The 17,022-nt window shown below is 39.4% G+C and overlaps 1 protein-coding gene across 1 annotated transcript in view; it reads right to left on the reverse strand.

Annotated features, from left to right (window-relative positions):
- Positions 1-9,971, reverse strand: part of CDCA7L (cell division cycle associated 7 like) — a 56,661-nt gene extending 46,690 nt beyond the window's left edge. The window contains exon 1 of the mRNA XM_016159552.2: positions 9,951-9,971. The gene's annotated coding sequence lies outside the window, so the exon portion shown is untranslated. The remainder of the gene's footprint in view (positions 1-9,950) is intronic.
- Positions 9,972-17,022: the final 7,051 nt, after the last annotated feature.

The following is a 17,022-nucleotide window of genomic DNA, read 5'->3' on the forward strand; positions in this document are numbered from 1 at the left end:
TAAGACGATTTCTCATGTAAAAAGACATCATTTTTTGCAATTCTTTTGGAAGGCTGGGTATGTGATGACCCAGACAACCTATTATACTTGAAATTTGAAACATGTTTCCCAAAGTAGGAAGAAAAGCAAAACAAAGAGAAATCAACCAAGATGATAATAATAATACATGATATTCATTGCCTAAAAACCACATTCTGAGGGATGGTAAGGCAGTGTCTACATTACAGCCAAAAGAGAAACTTAGCCACAAGGTTAAAAGAAAAAGCAATGAAAGGAAATCATTTATTTGACAATCATAAATTTATCTTTTCCTTTCTACTCTTTTTTTTTTTTTTAAATAAAAGGCAAACTAAACTATTGAAATAGGCTATGCGAAAGGCACACGCTAATATCAGCCCTTCTTGAAGTTATTAACTTTTGGGGGAAAAAAACCGTAACTGCTTGACAACATTTAAACGTCTTTAGTTTGCTTTGGGAGTGTGTATTTAGTTCTATACAATTTGTGCACACACCACCAGTCAAGATACTTACTCCTCGGTTCCAACATCACTAATCCTCATGAAATCTGTTAACTGAAACCCTGGAGGTGAGCAAAAGAATGCTCGGTGCCCATAGCTTCTGCTTCAGTATCCTGATCTCAGTTCCCTCCAGCAACAAGACTGTTGTGCAACTTTGTTGTTTCATATTTCAGTGGCATTAGGTAGTCATTGCAGATCTCTAAGCTTTAGAAACTCACCCCACCCCCACGCTAGAGCTGGAAATAAACAAGACAGCCAGTGCGGCAGGGCGTGTGGCAAACAGCTCATCTCTAAGTAGATTTTTGTTGTTGTTGTTCACTCTGAGGACAGAAATACCTTTCTAAAAGTGTCATTTTCATTTTTAGATGAAATATTTACTGATATCGTTGCAGAGTCACAAGTAGGTGTAAGAAATAATACTGAGAGATTCTGTGTACATTTTGCCCAGTTTCCCCCAATAGTAACATTTGGTGCAATAATGGTACAGTGTCCCGTCCAGGATACTGACATTGGCACAATTTGCCAGCCAATTTGGACTTCCCCACCTGATTTGCATGTATGTATTTAGTTCTACACGACCACGTGTGTAGATTTGTGCACACATCACCACAAAGAAAGATACTGCACATTCCAACATCTCAAGAATCCCTCCCGCTGCCCTTATATAACCACGCCCACCTTCCACCCACCCACCGCCTTCCCGAAGCCCTGGCAACAACTAATTCGTTCTTAATTTCGAACACTTTATAGTTTCGATAACGTTACATAACCTTTTGGACAACGGTATGTACACAATCCGTCCCTTTTTATATCCATGGTATGGATGAAGCGTAGGTTTTAACCATTCACCTATAGAAAAATATCTGGGCCAGATCCAGTTTGGGGGAATTATAGTTAAGGCTGCTAGGAACATTCGTGTGAATGTGGTTTTCACTCCTCTAGAATAAATGCCCCCAACTGCACTCGCTGTGTTGTGTGGTAGCCACAAGTTAATTTCTATGAAACGCTGTATCATTTCACATTGCCACCAGCAGTGTGAGTGATCCAGCCTTTTCCAGGTTCCAGTATCTTTTCTCGCTCCATCTTCTCCTGTATTTGGTGTTGTCACTTTTTTTTTTTTTTATTTCAGCCATTCTGAGCGGGATGTAATGATATTTCAGTGTGGTTTTCATTTGTATTTCCCTGATGGCTAATGATGTTGAACATCTTTTCATGTGCTTTGCTTATTTGCCAACTTTATATCCTCTTTGATAAAATACCTGTTTATGTCTTTTGCCCATTTTCTAATGGAATTGTTTGTTTACTTACTATTAACTTTTGAAAATTCTTTTTTATATTCTAGATACTAGTCCTTTGCCAGATACGTGGTTTGCAAATATTTTCTGCCAGTCTCTAGTTTCTTTTCATCCTCTTCCCATGAGATTTCACAAAGCAAAAATTTTTAGTTTTGATGACATTCAACTTTTACTAATGTTTCTTCTAACATTAGTAGTTTTACATTTTATATTTAAGTCTGATAGATTTTAGTTTATTTTTGTATAAGGTGCAAAATTTAGGACAAGGTTCGTTTCCCCCCTACCCCCATATCCAATTGCTTAAGCACCCTTTGATGAAGAGGCTGTCCCTTCTCCACCGTATAGCTTTTGCACCTTTGTCAAAAGTCAGTTGAGCATGTTTGTGTGGATCTACTTCTAGGTTCTTCTGTTCCATTGATCTCTCCGCTAACATGGCTGCCTTCATTACTAAATGTGTATCATAGGGGCTGAGTATCAAATAGACTTCTTCCCACTTTATCAAGGTTGTTTTAGCTACTCTAGGATCTGCCTATACATAAAACCTTGCTCAAATTTTGATAGGAAATGTATTAAGCCTATAGGTTAATTGGGGGGAAAGTTGGTATGTTTACTCTATTGATTCTTCCAATCCATGATCAAGTTACATCTCTCAATTTATTTGTCTTTAAATAACTAACAAGAAACTGAATCAGTTGACACCTTGATCTTGGACTTCCTGACCTCTAGAACTGTAAGGTAATTCATTTCTGCTGTCTAAACCACCCAGTCTGTGGTATTTTGTTATAGTTACCCAAACTGACTGATATATTGTATATGCGCCAGTGACACTCTGGGGGAAGAAAAGGTCTCTACTACATTTGGCTGGCCTATACTACCACGAAAAAGCATTGGTGGTGCACCTTGTTCATAGACCAAGGGAAGGGAGCAAGGGATGTGTGACTCACTTTTTATGTTCACGATCTCATTATTAGTAGCAGGAGAGATTGCTAGGATTCCCACAGTGTTCTGGGACAAGCAAGTGAGACGTTCTACCTGGGTCAGAGAATGCCTCCAAATATGGAGGTAACATGGAGCCTGGAAGAAAAGACATCTACACAGACCGTCAAGCCCAGGGATAACCACCACCTAGAGTGGTGGTTATCACCTTTGTATGCCTAAGACCCACCTGAGGTGCTTGTTCAAAATGCAGGTAGCTGCGCTACCCCTGAAGATTTGGATTCAGTAGGCCTGGCATTAGGGTGACCAACCATCTCAATTTGCCCAGGACTATACTGGTCTCAATACTAAAATTATACTACTTAAGAAACCTCACGTTTCTGAGTCGCCTATCTGCTGTGTAGTCCGGGAATCTGTACATTTATCAAGCATTCTAGTAGATTTGGACGTTAATAATCCTCAGACTATACATTGAAAAATGCTGATCTGGAGACTTGATGTTATCATTTTTACCAGGTAGAAGATGTCGATGATAAAGTGCACCTATGAAAAGAATTGGGTGGACTGTAAGTACTGTGACTTTTGAGCCTAAATCAGGAATAGGAAGGTCATGAATTAAATATTTAACTATACAAAGTGCATCAGACATTAACACCTAATGTGCCTGTTCTTGCAGTGTTGAAACTCTCACATTCATGATAACGTTCATCTCTGAATTACTGCCTTGCTCTTCATCCTTATTCCTGTCATCATTCTTACTGATGTCAACATCCAAGTGCTGTGTTTTTTGACAGCCTCACATTCTGCGTCAATCAAGTCCAGTCAGGAAACAATAACCATGCCCATTACTTGAAAAGAGTTAATAGAAAGAATTGTTAGCTAGGTATAAAATTCTTAACAAGGTAACTGAAAAGGTAAAAAAAAGAATATTGAAGTAGTATAGAGACAGCAACTGTAGTAGGCAGCTACGATCCTTAGGGCTTGAGGGGAGAAGGGAGGAGGCTAGGATTATAAAATCTGGACACTAAGAAGAGGGCCTGCAGAGCTAAAACACAGCTTTGAAGAGCAGCGCTGTTCACCTGGTGCTGGGGGCTCTGAGATGTGCTTAATAAAGCTTATTCTGCAAGTGTTAGGCTCAAACTGCTCTCCTCTGCCGCTGTGGGGAGGAACTGCTGCCCGGGCGAAGACACATCGCTGGGGTAACAGTGATAGAAACAGGAAACAGAAAGGAGAGAGCAAGCCTCTTCATCCTCCATCTTTGCAGTCTTACTCTAGACTCCCCTATTGGCAGAGTGTCACAGGGAGCCATTTGAAAAAGCAAAATGATTTGCAAAGTCCCAGCCCTAGAATCACAAGGGAACGTCTAGAAAGTGAGTTTGGAACTGAGAGACGATGGCTTAGTAACTGGTGCATCTTCTATGACATTTTCTTCTACTTCACCTTAGTCACTCTTTCCCATGATCATACCCTTGATCATATTATTAAAATTTGCATCGCCTCTGCCATAAGCACCTCACTCTCTGACAACTACCTCCCATACCTATAGATAACCTTGTCTAATCCTTCTATTTCAGTATTGTTTCAACCTTATTCAAACTTCCAGTCCGTTGATAGGTGACAGACTTTCACCATCCACTTCCTATGGCTTCACTCTCCTCCTTAAACAACTTGGATTCTGTGTTATGATAATCACCTCCTTCCTTTCAATACTCTGGATTTTCTCTCTCTGTGTCCTACTGGCCCATCAAAAACAGCATCCTTCGTTAGGCCCAAACAATCCGACTGCCTCATGCCTGCACCAAAGCAGCTGAACATTGAGAAGTTGCACTTTAATTCTATGACCATAAATTTCAAACTCATTATTCCTCAACAATTTGACCATATCTTTCTGGTGCGTTTGCTTCTCTCCCTTCCTAAATACTATTTCACATCTTATCACTTCTCTTTCTCCTCCAATCTCATTCACTCTATCCCCTCATCATCAACAGTTAATGACCTTTCCTTACATTTAATGGCAAAAAAAACAAAAACAAAACAACAACAACAAAAAAAAACCACATGGCAGCTCCCTCCATTACTTGTCACAAGATAGGCCAACTTAGCTGTATCTGAGTCTATGCTTTTTGCTTTCCCTCTTGCGAAGTGTGTGAAATGACCCTGCTTCTATTAAAGATGGGCCCTGCCTCTCATTTCCTCTCTTCTTCCCAAGGACTTCACTTCTGCAGTTGCCCGCCCACCCCACCTGCCAGGCCCCTACCATCTCCTGCAATCGGTTTCTTCCTATCTATTGGATTATTTCCTATGGCCTATGAACAATGAAAGAGCCTCATAACGAAGAAACAAAAGGAAGAAAAAGAAAGAGAGGGGTGGGGAAAGGAGGGAGGGAGGGAGGGAAGGAGGATAGACTGCTCTTGATTACACAATCCTCTTCCAGCTATTCATCCATGTCAGTCCCACACTTGGCAACAATGCATTCTGAAAGAGGTGCCCAGTAGCTATGTTTTTTTCCCTTCCGTCCCAATATCTCCAGAACCCAAGTTAACTGGGCTTTAGTCAGCGTTAACAAAGACATCTATGTTGCTAATAATGATGGTTATTTCTCTGTCTTTATCATTCATGACTTCTCAGCAATGGATTCTGAAATTTGCAAATTACCTCTCTGTTTCTGAGGCACCACGTTCTCTGGTTCCTGTCTATCTAAGTGGCGACTCCCCTCAGGCTCCTTTGTTGGCCCTTCTTCTTCCTTTGGTCTCTAAATTGTTGGAATACCCAGAGCTGGATTCTGGCCGCACTTCCCTTATCTATTTAAGCTCTTTCTCTAATCAGCCTCACCGAACGACTCCTGATTTATATATTCAGTTATTTGTTTTTTCATCTCCGTTTGTTTGTTTGTTTGTTTTAATCAAATTTCAGTACCCAATTGTTGCTAGTATATAGAAGTACAAATGATTTTTTTTTTTTTTTTTTTGGTAAATTGACTATATCTAAGATCTTGCTAAATTCACTTATTAGTTCTAGGAATTATGTAAGATTCCACAGGATTTTCTATCTATACAGTCACGGCATCTATAAATAACCACACATCTGTTCTTTCTTACCAAGCTTTCTAATATACCTAACAAACAATAACCAAAGGAAGCGAGTATAGCATTATTAATACAAGGTAAAAAGCACTGTATTGGTTTGCTAGGATTTCCTTAATAAAATACCACAGACTGGGTGACTTGAACACAGACATTTTTTTTTTCCCTACAGTTCTAGAGACTAGAAGTCCAAGATAAAGCTGTTGGCAGGTCCAGTTTCTTCGGAGGCCTCTCTCTGTGGTTTTCCGATGGCTGTTTTCTCACTGTGTCCTTGCAGGGTCTTTCTTCTTCGTATGCACATGTCTGTGTCCTAACCTACTCTTTTTATAAACACACGAGTCATGCTAGATTATGGACTACCTATATGACCTCATTTTACCTTATTTACCTCTTTCAGGGCCCTGTCTACAAATATAGATACATTTTGAGGTACTTAAGCCCCCACAGGGCTTCTGTTTGGGAGACGTCCAGGCAGAAATTGGATTTCGACGTACGAATTTGGGGGAGGTGGACACTATTTAGTCTATAACAAGCACTAGGAATTGACAATCCCTTAAGAATTCATAATAACTATATGCTTTCATATATCTGCCCAAATAATCTCAAATATAAAGAAAAAATTTTAAGAATTACAATTAAAAACTGATGTATCCATAATGCTAATGGGAGAGCTTCTAAACATATCTATCTCTGGGAAATTTGATGAAGTTTACCAAACACTAAGAAGGACATACAATACACACATGTGCACTTATAGGCTACATATATCCTAAAATATATTCGAGAATTGACTATGATGAAGCAATAAGAAATTATCAGTTATTTGCAGGTATCACATCTATCATGTTCTCTAATGCAATGAAAAAATAAATTAGAAATCAACAATAGAAAAATAAATAAACCAAAAACAATTAGAAATAAAAAATTTACTTCTGACTAATTTGTAGGTTCAAAGGAAATAAAATACAAAATGTGAAATAGTATTTAAAAATATTCAAAGCACTGCCAATCACAACTTAGAGGATGCAGCTAAAGACAAATTTTGGGAAATATAATAGCTTAAAATGCACTTATTAGAATACGAGACATATTGAACATAAATGATCTAAGCATGCAGCTGAAGTTCAAAAAAGAAAAAGGAGTAGAATGAATTCAGAGAAAATTGGATGAAGGAAATAATAACGATAAAAATAATGGCTGATAAAATGAACAGTAAAGGCAATATAGAAAAACCAAGCTGATTCTTGGAAAAGACAACTTATGTCAAATTCTGACAAGACTTATGCTGACCCAAAAAGAGAAAAGCACTAAAATATTGGATAGAAAAGTGGCAAATGCAAGGTCATGGACTTCCCTGAGCCCTGGGAAGACCGATAAGGATCCAGAACACCCACCGTCCCGGCCCCGCCCCTGCACTGATGGCTTCTTTCCCAAGTGAAAACGAGGCCTTCCGGATTCTCAGCTTGGTTTAAGATACAAGAAAGCCCAACAGTTTAAAGCATTTCCCTATATAGACTCAGTAAGCACCGAATTTGGGCAAGTTCTTCCCGAAAAGGAACACGAAATGGTCAGCAGTAAAGCACAAGATTAGGCAATAAGTTGTCCCAGACCACTCAAGGGCTTTCAGCATCTCTGGTCACTTCATGTCTTCCTTAGAGGATTTCCAGGATGACACAAAGCTGCACTAAAATTGACCATATCTGCTCTTGTCCTGTCTGGCCACTTCCTGCTAGGATTCTGAAATTTAAACTCTGTGTGTGTGTGTGTGTGTGTGTGTGTGTGTGTGTGTGTGTGTGTGTGTATCCTCACCTCAGTCTACAGTTCAGTACATGTTCCAGTTGGTGTCATAACTGGGATTGACCTCGCTCCTTCTCCCCACCACTCCTCTGTTATATTTGGAAGGAGAATCTGGAAGCCAAAGAATAGAATGCTAAGGACCCCTAGGTAGAGACAGGTTAGCCTATGTGCCACAGAAGGTGTTGTGTTAGCAGAAGTCACCCAGTTTCCCCCTAACTCCCAATGGGCTCTATCCAGAGGTTAAAGAGATATGAACTGAGGGCAAGGTGTCCCCAGACATGGTTTCCTGGTTTCTCAGAACTGCACAGCCCAGGTTATCTAGCAACCAAGTGCCCTTGAAGTGAGGGGAGGTCTAAAGTTTAGGTCATGGACCAGGGTCTTGAGTGAACACCGATATCTGACACCTGCAGCCAGAATAGTAGGAAAGGTTGAGGGACTGAGGGCTCCTTAAGCCCCCACAGGGCTTCTGTTTGGGAGACGTCCAGGCAGAAATTGGATCGTTATTGATGATTGTTTTGTTTTGTCTATGTGGGAGTAAGAATGAACCTGAGAAATGTTTTAATGGATGTGACTCTACCTGGTAACTAATTTAAAAAGAGGGAGGTAGATTACAACAACAAAATAAAATAAAATAAAAATCTCACTAACTACTGCATTATTTTTTAACTATAATAAATTCAAAACACAAACACGTTCTCATGAGGTACTCAAACTCTATAGGCATATAGAGAGTAAGATTTTAAAGTTCCTCTTTACTCCTGTTATGCCCAGCACGCATCAATTCTCAGAGAGGATCTTGAGTCAGTGGTGTGAGTCTGTTCAGTCCTTTTCCATGCATTTACATATCTGTTACGGTATTACTTTTAAGTAGAGTTTTTGTTTTAATGTTTGTGAGCCAATCTTGTTGTTCTTTTCAAACTGAGAACTTCTAGCTTCAGCAAACAGAGTGAGTCCTTGGAACTGTATGGTTTGGTGAAGCTAATTAAGGCTTTAAAACCCGAGTTCAAAGTTCAAGGTCTCAAAAGCACTTTTCTCTTTGGCAAAGTTAGAAATTCAATACTATTTTCTAAGTGGAAAGTTAGAAATTCAATACTATTTTTGCAACTTCCTGTGAGTCTATAATTATTTCAAATCGTAAAAAATAATAATAATATTTTAAAAGCCAGCATGTGGTTCAACATATTTTATCCCCCCCTGGCTCTGTAGTTCTGGAAGCATGTGTCAAATGGAACTGCCATCGGCTTGGTTCTCTGGGTAACTGAGATGAGCAAAGCTTCTTTGCCCACCCACAGTAGATATGTAGCATATGTGAGAAATACACTTTGTTGGGTTAAGCAAAACCACCAACAAAAATAACAACAAACAAAAATACAAACAGACTGTGGCTTTTGTCACGGTCTTTCGCTCTTGGATCACTCACTCTGGGGGAAGCCACCTGCCACTTTGTGAAGGCACCCGGGCAGTTTATGACACAGTGGTGGAGAACTAAAGTAGTTGGCCAACGGCCAGCGTGTAATGCATACCCATCAACAACCACGGGCGTGAGCTGAGCAGCAGATCTTCCTGTCTTAAAGCCTTCAGATGATGGCAACCTCGCCAGAAACCTAGACCCTGAGCCACCCAGCTTCCTGCCCCCCAGAAACCATATGAGATAATAAATGTTTGCAATTTATACCTTTTCCAAGTGGGACAGTTCTGAGTCATGGTCTGTATGGTCTCTCTGGGGGCGCCCAGGGAAACTGAGCCCCAGCTGCCCCTAGCAGGGACCAGCCCAGTGGCACAGTACGCCCTTCACTGGTTCTCCTCCCTGCCCTTTCGCTCCTGCCTTCTTTCCTTGAGTTTCCTGGGGGCCCCTCCCGAATAAAATACTAGCATTTAAGCCCTCCTTCAGAGCCTGCTTTGGGGGGAATCCAAACTAAAATGATCTCAACTTACAGCTACGAACATCTTTTTCTGGGCGACATGAGCATTGCTCTCAGTTTTATAAGTAGCTCACCATTGTTAACCGTATTTTCTCCAAGTTCCTTAGCCTGGTGCGTGAGTCCCTCTACAATGTGACCACAACCTCCCTTCTCGCAATATCCCTTCCTGGTCTCCTCCAGCCTCACCAGGTTACTCTCTTTTCCAGCCTACCCTGGCCGTTCATTCGCTTAGGCAGTTCGATCCCCCAGCTGTTCCCTTCCCCGTAGGTCTAAGCACTATTTGACATTCACACCGCAACTCTGTGCCAGGCACTGTGTTAATTGTTCGACATGTTGCATTACTTAGGGTATCACTCATTTACTGCCGTAACTTGTAAACCCCAAACCTCCGTGACTTACCACAATAGAAGTTCACTTCTTTCTCACACGAAGTTTGATGAGTGTTTGAAAAGGTTCCTTCTCTCTTCTGATCCTATCATCATCTAGAATCTTGGAATCCTTGGCTGGTTCTTCTGCAGAAGAAGAGAGAGCCATAAGGAATCACATGGTAGATCTTTATGGACCAGTTTTAAAGACAGTATTTGTTGGTTTGTCCCTTTATACCGCTGACCAGAACCCAGTCACAGGGCCTCAGAAAGGTGCAAGGATGCTGGGAAATGTAGTCTAGCTTTGATTACCAGAAAAAAGAGTGAATCCATTTTGATGAGCACATCATGTATTAATTATATTCTGCTATAATATATTAATTCCTTTATTCCACATAATAATCTTTTCGGGCAGATACTATATTATTAAACCTTTTTATAGATAGGTCAGCTAGACACAGAACACTTGCACAATTTGCCTGGAATTATACACTAAGTATATGTCAGAGCCAGGATCTGAATGCAGGTAGTCTGGCTCCACCTTTAAATATCTGCACTAATTTTGCCTCTTTACACCCCTCCTCCTCTAGTAAGTGGTAGCTTAGATGCATTGATAAACTAATCAACCACATTTCTCTCTCTTTCTCTTTTTCGGAAAGAGCTTTCCGAGCTTTCAAAACCAACTGAGAATCACATAGCTTCATTTGGAAAGACATCATTGAAACGACCAGTCCTACCTATCAATTTAGGGATGAGGAAACTGAAGCCTAGGGAATTGACTTGTCCAGCAGCATCAAGACAGGGGACACATTCCCCTGATTTTTGTTTTACTACTCTCTCCACCACATCTTGCTTCCTCTCAAAGCCCTATTTGTATTGTCTTCATCTTTTGGCACCAAAGGACAAAGGCACACTCAGTTAAGTACTAAGGCTGTGAGCTCTGCCATTTTCTCTTGGTACCCTGCAGTGAATTTTCCTGTCACTTTCTAAATCTCTTATAAATGCCACATACTTTAGTGTTGACAGCTCATGCACCTGGCGGCCACAAATAGTTCTTGTTTGTGGTGAAGTAAACTCATAAAGGGCAGAAAGGAATTTTATTCCGGCCTTACGAGTATTTGTACATCAGCAAATTGTCAGTGTGTTTTCTGACATAGGTAATAATTATTTTTATTTTTTGGTCTCACTTTCTAATATGTGACTTCTTTGATTCCCTCTCTGAACCAGGAATCATTTGATTTGTGTGCATTTCTGAGTTTATTGCCCTGTGCTCAACCACTTGGCCTGGAAAATCCTCTAATTTTGTCAGTTCACAAACTACTCCACAAGAAAATAATGGCTTCCTCTTGTCAGAGCTACGTATAACAAAATGCTGGCTGTGAGGGGAAACAATGAATAATACCATTAAGAACATTTTTCTTCTTTCATCACCTTGAGATCTTGATCTTTCTTCAGATGGTCAAGATTTAACAGAGCCTACAATTGGTCCTAGGGGTTCTCGCTTTATTTTATCTCATTCTTCCTAGTTCTACTAGGAGTCTACTTTCAAACCTTTTGTCTTCCCATTGTTTGCTGTTTGAAAGTTTTAAATGGCAGTAAACCCATTTCACCTGCAAAAGTGCTTTTAATTTTTTTGCAAACAAACAAACAAAAAAGCTTTTGAAGTATATTTTCCTATACTTTCTTAATATCAGCAGATATTAAGACTTCCTGGTCTTCTTTTCTTACTAGCTCATATTTTTAAAGATTTGATCCAGAATTAAAGGGACTTTGAAGAAACTTAGAAGTCACAGCTTTCCGAGGAATTCGATTGAACGAATCTTAAAATGAAGGACGTTTTCTCTAATCTCGCTATGACCAAGGACATAGTGAGCACCCAAATATTCTTGTGTTTTCTTACTCTTGGTCTAGGCAGAGGCCTCCAGCAGAGCGCCCTTCTTCTCAGGGTCTGCTTCTGGGAAAATCACGAGGTTGTACACTAAGAGTGGTACACTAAGCCATTTCAGACAGTTATGTGCAGGACTGTAATTCTTCAACATCTGTGTATCCATAGTCCAAAACAGAGCTGAATTTGGTGCTGCTTCTACATTCGGCAGGACCGTCATTCATGCATTTCCCTCTCAGTGTGTGTTTCTCTGGACACATGAACTTGAACGGGACTCATTTAAGGGGCTTTAACTAAGATCATTTTATTCAGTTGTTTACTTTGTGGAAAGGCCAGGAGCCTAGACCCTAAGTTCTAATATTAGCTCTTATGTAAACTATCTGAGTGAGCTTGGGCCTTGTTTGTCCAAAAAATGTGGTTAGACTAGGTTCTATAAAGTACCTTAAAGCTCTAAGTACTAATGATTCCATGGTTTTCCAAAGGTTTGGTTTATTTTTTCCTATTAGAAGTTTTCCTATCTTTCATATTGTATAAAACCATAAACAACCCAACTATCCATCAGCAGATGAATGGGTAAACAAATTGTGGTATATCCATACAATGGAGCATTATTCAGCCATAAAAAGGAATAAAGTGCTAACACAACATGAATGAACCTTGAAAACATTATGCTATGTGAAAGTAGCCAGGCACAAAAGGTCAGTATTGTATGATTCATTTGAAATATCCAGAGTAGGTAAATCTGTGGAAATAGAATGTAGATTGGCAGTTGCCAGGGACTAAGAAGAAGGGGAGAATCACTTAATAGGTACAGGGTTTCCTTTTGGGGTAATGAAAATGTTTTGGAGCTAGAGGAGGTAGCTGTACAACGTCATGAATGTATTAAATGCCACTGAATTGTTCACTTTAAAATGAGTAATTTTATGTCATATGGCTTTCATCTCAGTAAAAAAAAAATATATTTGAATGGTCTATAGAATGCTGCTGAACTCTTTTTTCAGACTAGAGTTAAAGATCTTTATCTTAAAAATGGGTATGGAGAGTTACTGAAATGATACTTTTAATGCTAATAGTCACAATTTAGACTCCTACTATAAGCCTGTGTTTCTGTTCGTTGTCTTTAATGCTCTCAGCAGCCCTTATCTGTACTGCACAGATGAGGACACTAGGGCTCCGAAAGATCAAGTCACTTACCCAGAGTCCAGCAGCTAGGAACTGGTAAAACTAAGACTTGAGTCCATGTCTGTCTAGACATGTATTGAGATAGCAGAATTAAACCCAACTATACCCATATACATTAAATGTAAATGAACTAAACATGCCAAATTAAAAAAACAGAGATTGTCAGACTGATAAAAAGGCAAAACTCAACTCTATGCTATTTATAAGACAAGTGCCTTAAATACAGAGACACGGAAATATTAAATAGAAAAGAATGAAAAAATATACCATGTAAACAGCAAGTATAAGAAATCTGGTATGGCTATATTAACCTCAAAGTCAACTTCAAGACAAGGAATATTATCAAAGATAAAGAGGGTGCCTCCATAATGACAAAATTAATTTACACATTTGAAACTATTTAATCTCATCGCACTTTTTATCCCTGATAACTTTGGTCACCATTGCTCAGGTAAGTCCCTACCATCATCTGTTTTCTCCCCATTCCCATATTGTTCTAAGTTTGTTCATTCCTGATCCATATTTTCAAACCCCTGCACTGTTCCCTCTGGAACTTGGTTTATGGGAAGTAAATTCCTTTCCATCTAAATCTCCTCACTGATCTTAGCTCATTAGCCCACGTTCATGAATTACTTTGTTATTATGTTCAGAATTATTCTCTCCATCACCCCTTCCAAACTTTCCATCTCCCTCTGGAGATGTCGGTGGCTTCCTAGCCCTTTGTTCTCTCCAAAGTGAGCTTCATCTCTATACCATTGCTTTCATTCATCCTTATAGCCAAATATCGGTCTTTGTCATCAAACAGAAACGCTCCACTCTGAGCTCTTAAATTCATAACATTTACTCTCTGGCTGTTACCTCTTTTCTTTTCATTCATTCATTTCATAAAAATTTATTGACTGTCTACTATGTGCCAGGCACTGTTCTAGGTGCGGAGATATATCAGTTAACAAAACAGGTACAATTCCTGTAGTTTTGGAACTTATATTTCAGTTATCCTCCAGGTCTGTTTCATTAAGACATTTTTTTCCTATTTCACTGAAGAAAAGGATTGTTTGGTATAAGCCCCCTTCTTTCTTCATTACTTTTCCTAACCAGCCCAAACACCATACCTACTATTGCCTTCTCCCAGACAAGGACATTCAAACATTATGTTCAGAAAGTAGACAAAGTATGTGCATATTAAGCAGAAACATGAAAGATAACTTTTTAATGCTCAAATCGAACTCCTAAAAATGAAAAATACAACATCTGAGTTGAAAACTCTTACATGAATTCAACCCAACAGACTGACTCCTTTATTCCCCACCTGAGCTGTGAGAGGCTGTATGGTAATACTGTGTGGTTGGTATGACCATCATTTCACGTCCGTAGACTAAATGTGCTTTGAAGTTCTTCTAACATGTCCAGGGGCAGCTCCCTTTCCCATCCCCTCAGCAGTTTCTCCAAGCCTTCACCATTCAATAGCCCCTTTCCTTACCCTCATTAAATGATGTGCGGACTGCTTCACAGAGAAAATCGAAGGCCTCTCACAGGATATCTTGCATCACTCCTTTTTCCTGCCTCTGGATACTAACTCCGCCTACTCTGCTCCACCAAACACACATCCACGATCTCTGAGACCTTAATCTACCCATCAACCCCTTTCTCCTGTATTTCAAGCTCTACTTCAGTTCTGGTGTTTTCCTCTTAGCCTATAAATATATTTTCCTGCTTATCTCAAGATAGTCCTTCCTTGGCTTTAGATTCTCCCTTTAAGCAGGTAAGCTTCTTAAAAAGCAGTGTATGTGAAATTATAAAACTCTTAGAAGAAAATAGAGAGGAAGCTTCATTACATTGGATATGACAAGGATTTTCTGGATACGATACCCAAAGCACAAGTAACAAATGTAAAAATAGACAAACTAGATTACATCAAAACTAAAATGTGTACACGTCAAAGAACACATTCAGCACAGTGAAAAGGCCACCTATGGAATGAGAGAAAATATTTGTGAATCATATATCTGATAAGGGATTAATATCCAAAATACATAAAGAACTTCTACAACTCAAAAACAACAAATAACCTGATTAAAAAATGAATTCGAACAGACAATTCTCCAAAGAGAACTGGAGATACAAATGGCCAATGAGCACATGAAAAGATGCTCAAAATCACGAATAATTAAGAGAATGCAAACCAACACCACATGAGATATTGCCTCACATAAGATGGCTACTATAAAGAAGAAAATAAGTTTTGGCAAAGATGTGGAGAACTTAGAACGCCTGTATGCTGTTGGCAGGAATGTATAAAATGGCGCAGCTACTATCAAACATAGTATGGAGGTTCCTCAAAAAATTAAAAATAAAATTACCATATGATCCAGCAATTCTATTTCTGGGAATACAACCAAAAGAACTGAAAGCAAAATCTCAAAGAAACAATTGTACATCCATGTTCATAGCAGCACTATTCACAATAGCCAAAAGGTGGAAGCAACCCAAGTATGTTTGGATGGATGAACGGATGAACAAAATATGATAAATTCATACAATGGACTATTATTCGGCCTTAATATATTCTACGACATAAGTGAACTTTGAGAGCTAAGTGTAATAAGCCAGCCAAAAAAGACAATACTGTACAATTCCACTCACGTAAGGTACCTAGAGTAGTCAGATTTATAGAAACAAAGCAAAATGATGGCTGCCTGGGGTTGGGAGAGGGGAAAAGGGGAGTTGTTTAATGGATATAGAGTTTCCAGATGGATGAGTTCTGGAGAACGTTTGCAGAAAAGTGTGAGTGTGTGAGTGTATTAATACTACTGAACTGTACACTTAAAAACAATTACAACAGTACACTTTATGTCATGTGTCTGTTACCACAATTAAATTTAAAAATGAAAAAAATCAAGATAAACCTAACTCCCAATTCACAAGTTATATGAAGAGTTTGCCAAAGAAAACTTAATTCAGTTTCTACTTCGTGCTCAGAGGAGCATATGGGAGAGTGCATGCCACACTTAAAAGAACATGCAGACAAAGACATGATAATCAGAGCAAGTGTGATGAAGCGAATACCATGGCATGGAAGAACGGTGAAGGGAACTGGAGATGTCTAGCCTAGAGAGTGAAATTAGGTTTGGAAGCTATCTATTTTCCTCAAAAATCTGAAGGGCTGTCTTCTGAAGGAGGAATATAAGATTGAGTCCGGTTGCCTCTCAAAATGGAACACGAGCTGGATGGAAGCCTCAGAGATACAGACACAGATTTCAGCTTTGCATCAGAACGCTGTTTAAATGTGGAATGAGCCGCCTCTAGGGGGAGTTCCCCGTCAACCCCGGTCTTCAAGAATAATAATAGTCTGCAGAGGTGCTTATCTGGATGTTAGAGAAGGAATTCTTCAGAAAAAAAACACTTGTTTCTATAAAACCCAGGCCCCCTTCCTTTTCTTTGAGATGTCTTGCATTAATGAAGGTTCTCCCTAATGCTGTACTCTAAATAAATCATCGCTTTAATTTCATGTACATTTTGTCCTGTTCAGTATGACTTGAGCAGGCTTGAACTTCACCTTCAGATCCCCATGAACTCTACCTAAAAACACTGTTTGAAGGTATACCTTGTGGTCTGATGTATGTATACACTGTGCAATGATTACTACCAAGTTAATTAACACACATCCATCACCTCACATAATTACCTTTTTGGGGGGATTTGGTAAGAATACTTAAGATTTACTCTCTTAGCCAGTTTCAAGTATAGAATATAGTATTATTAACTATAGTCCCCATGCTGTATGTTAGATCCCCAGAACTTATTCCTCTTAAAAGCGAAAGAATATACCCTTTGACCAACATCTTCCATTTTCTCCATGCCTCACCCCTGGTAACCACCACTCGACACAATGGTTCCATGAGTTTGACTCTTTCAGATCTCATTTATAAGTGAGGTTATACAGTATTTTTGTCAATTGTATCTCAATAATGCTTGGGGAAAAATAAATTTTATGACATGATTCTGAGGCCTTCGAGAGTTTGTGAGGAAATCCCTCAGA

This window comes from Rousettus aegyptiacus, unplaced genomic scaffold (assembly GCF_014176215.1).
Source record: "Rousettus aegyptiacus isolate mRouAeg1 unplaced genomic scaffold, mRouAeg1.p scaffold_m13_p_13, whole genome shotgun sequence".
In the NCBI taxonomy this organism is placed as follows: Eukaryota; Metazoa; Chordata; class Mammalia; order Chiroptera; family Pteropodidae; genus Rousettus; species Rousettus aegyptiacus.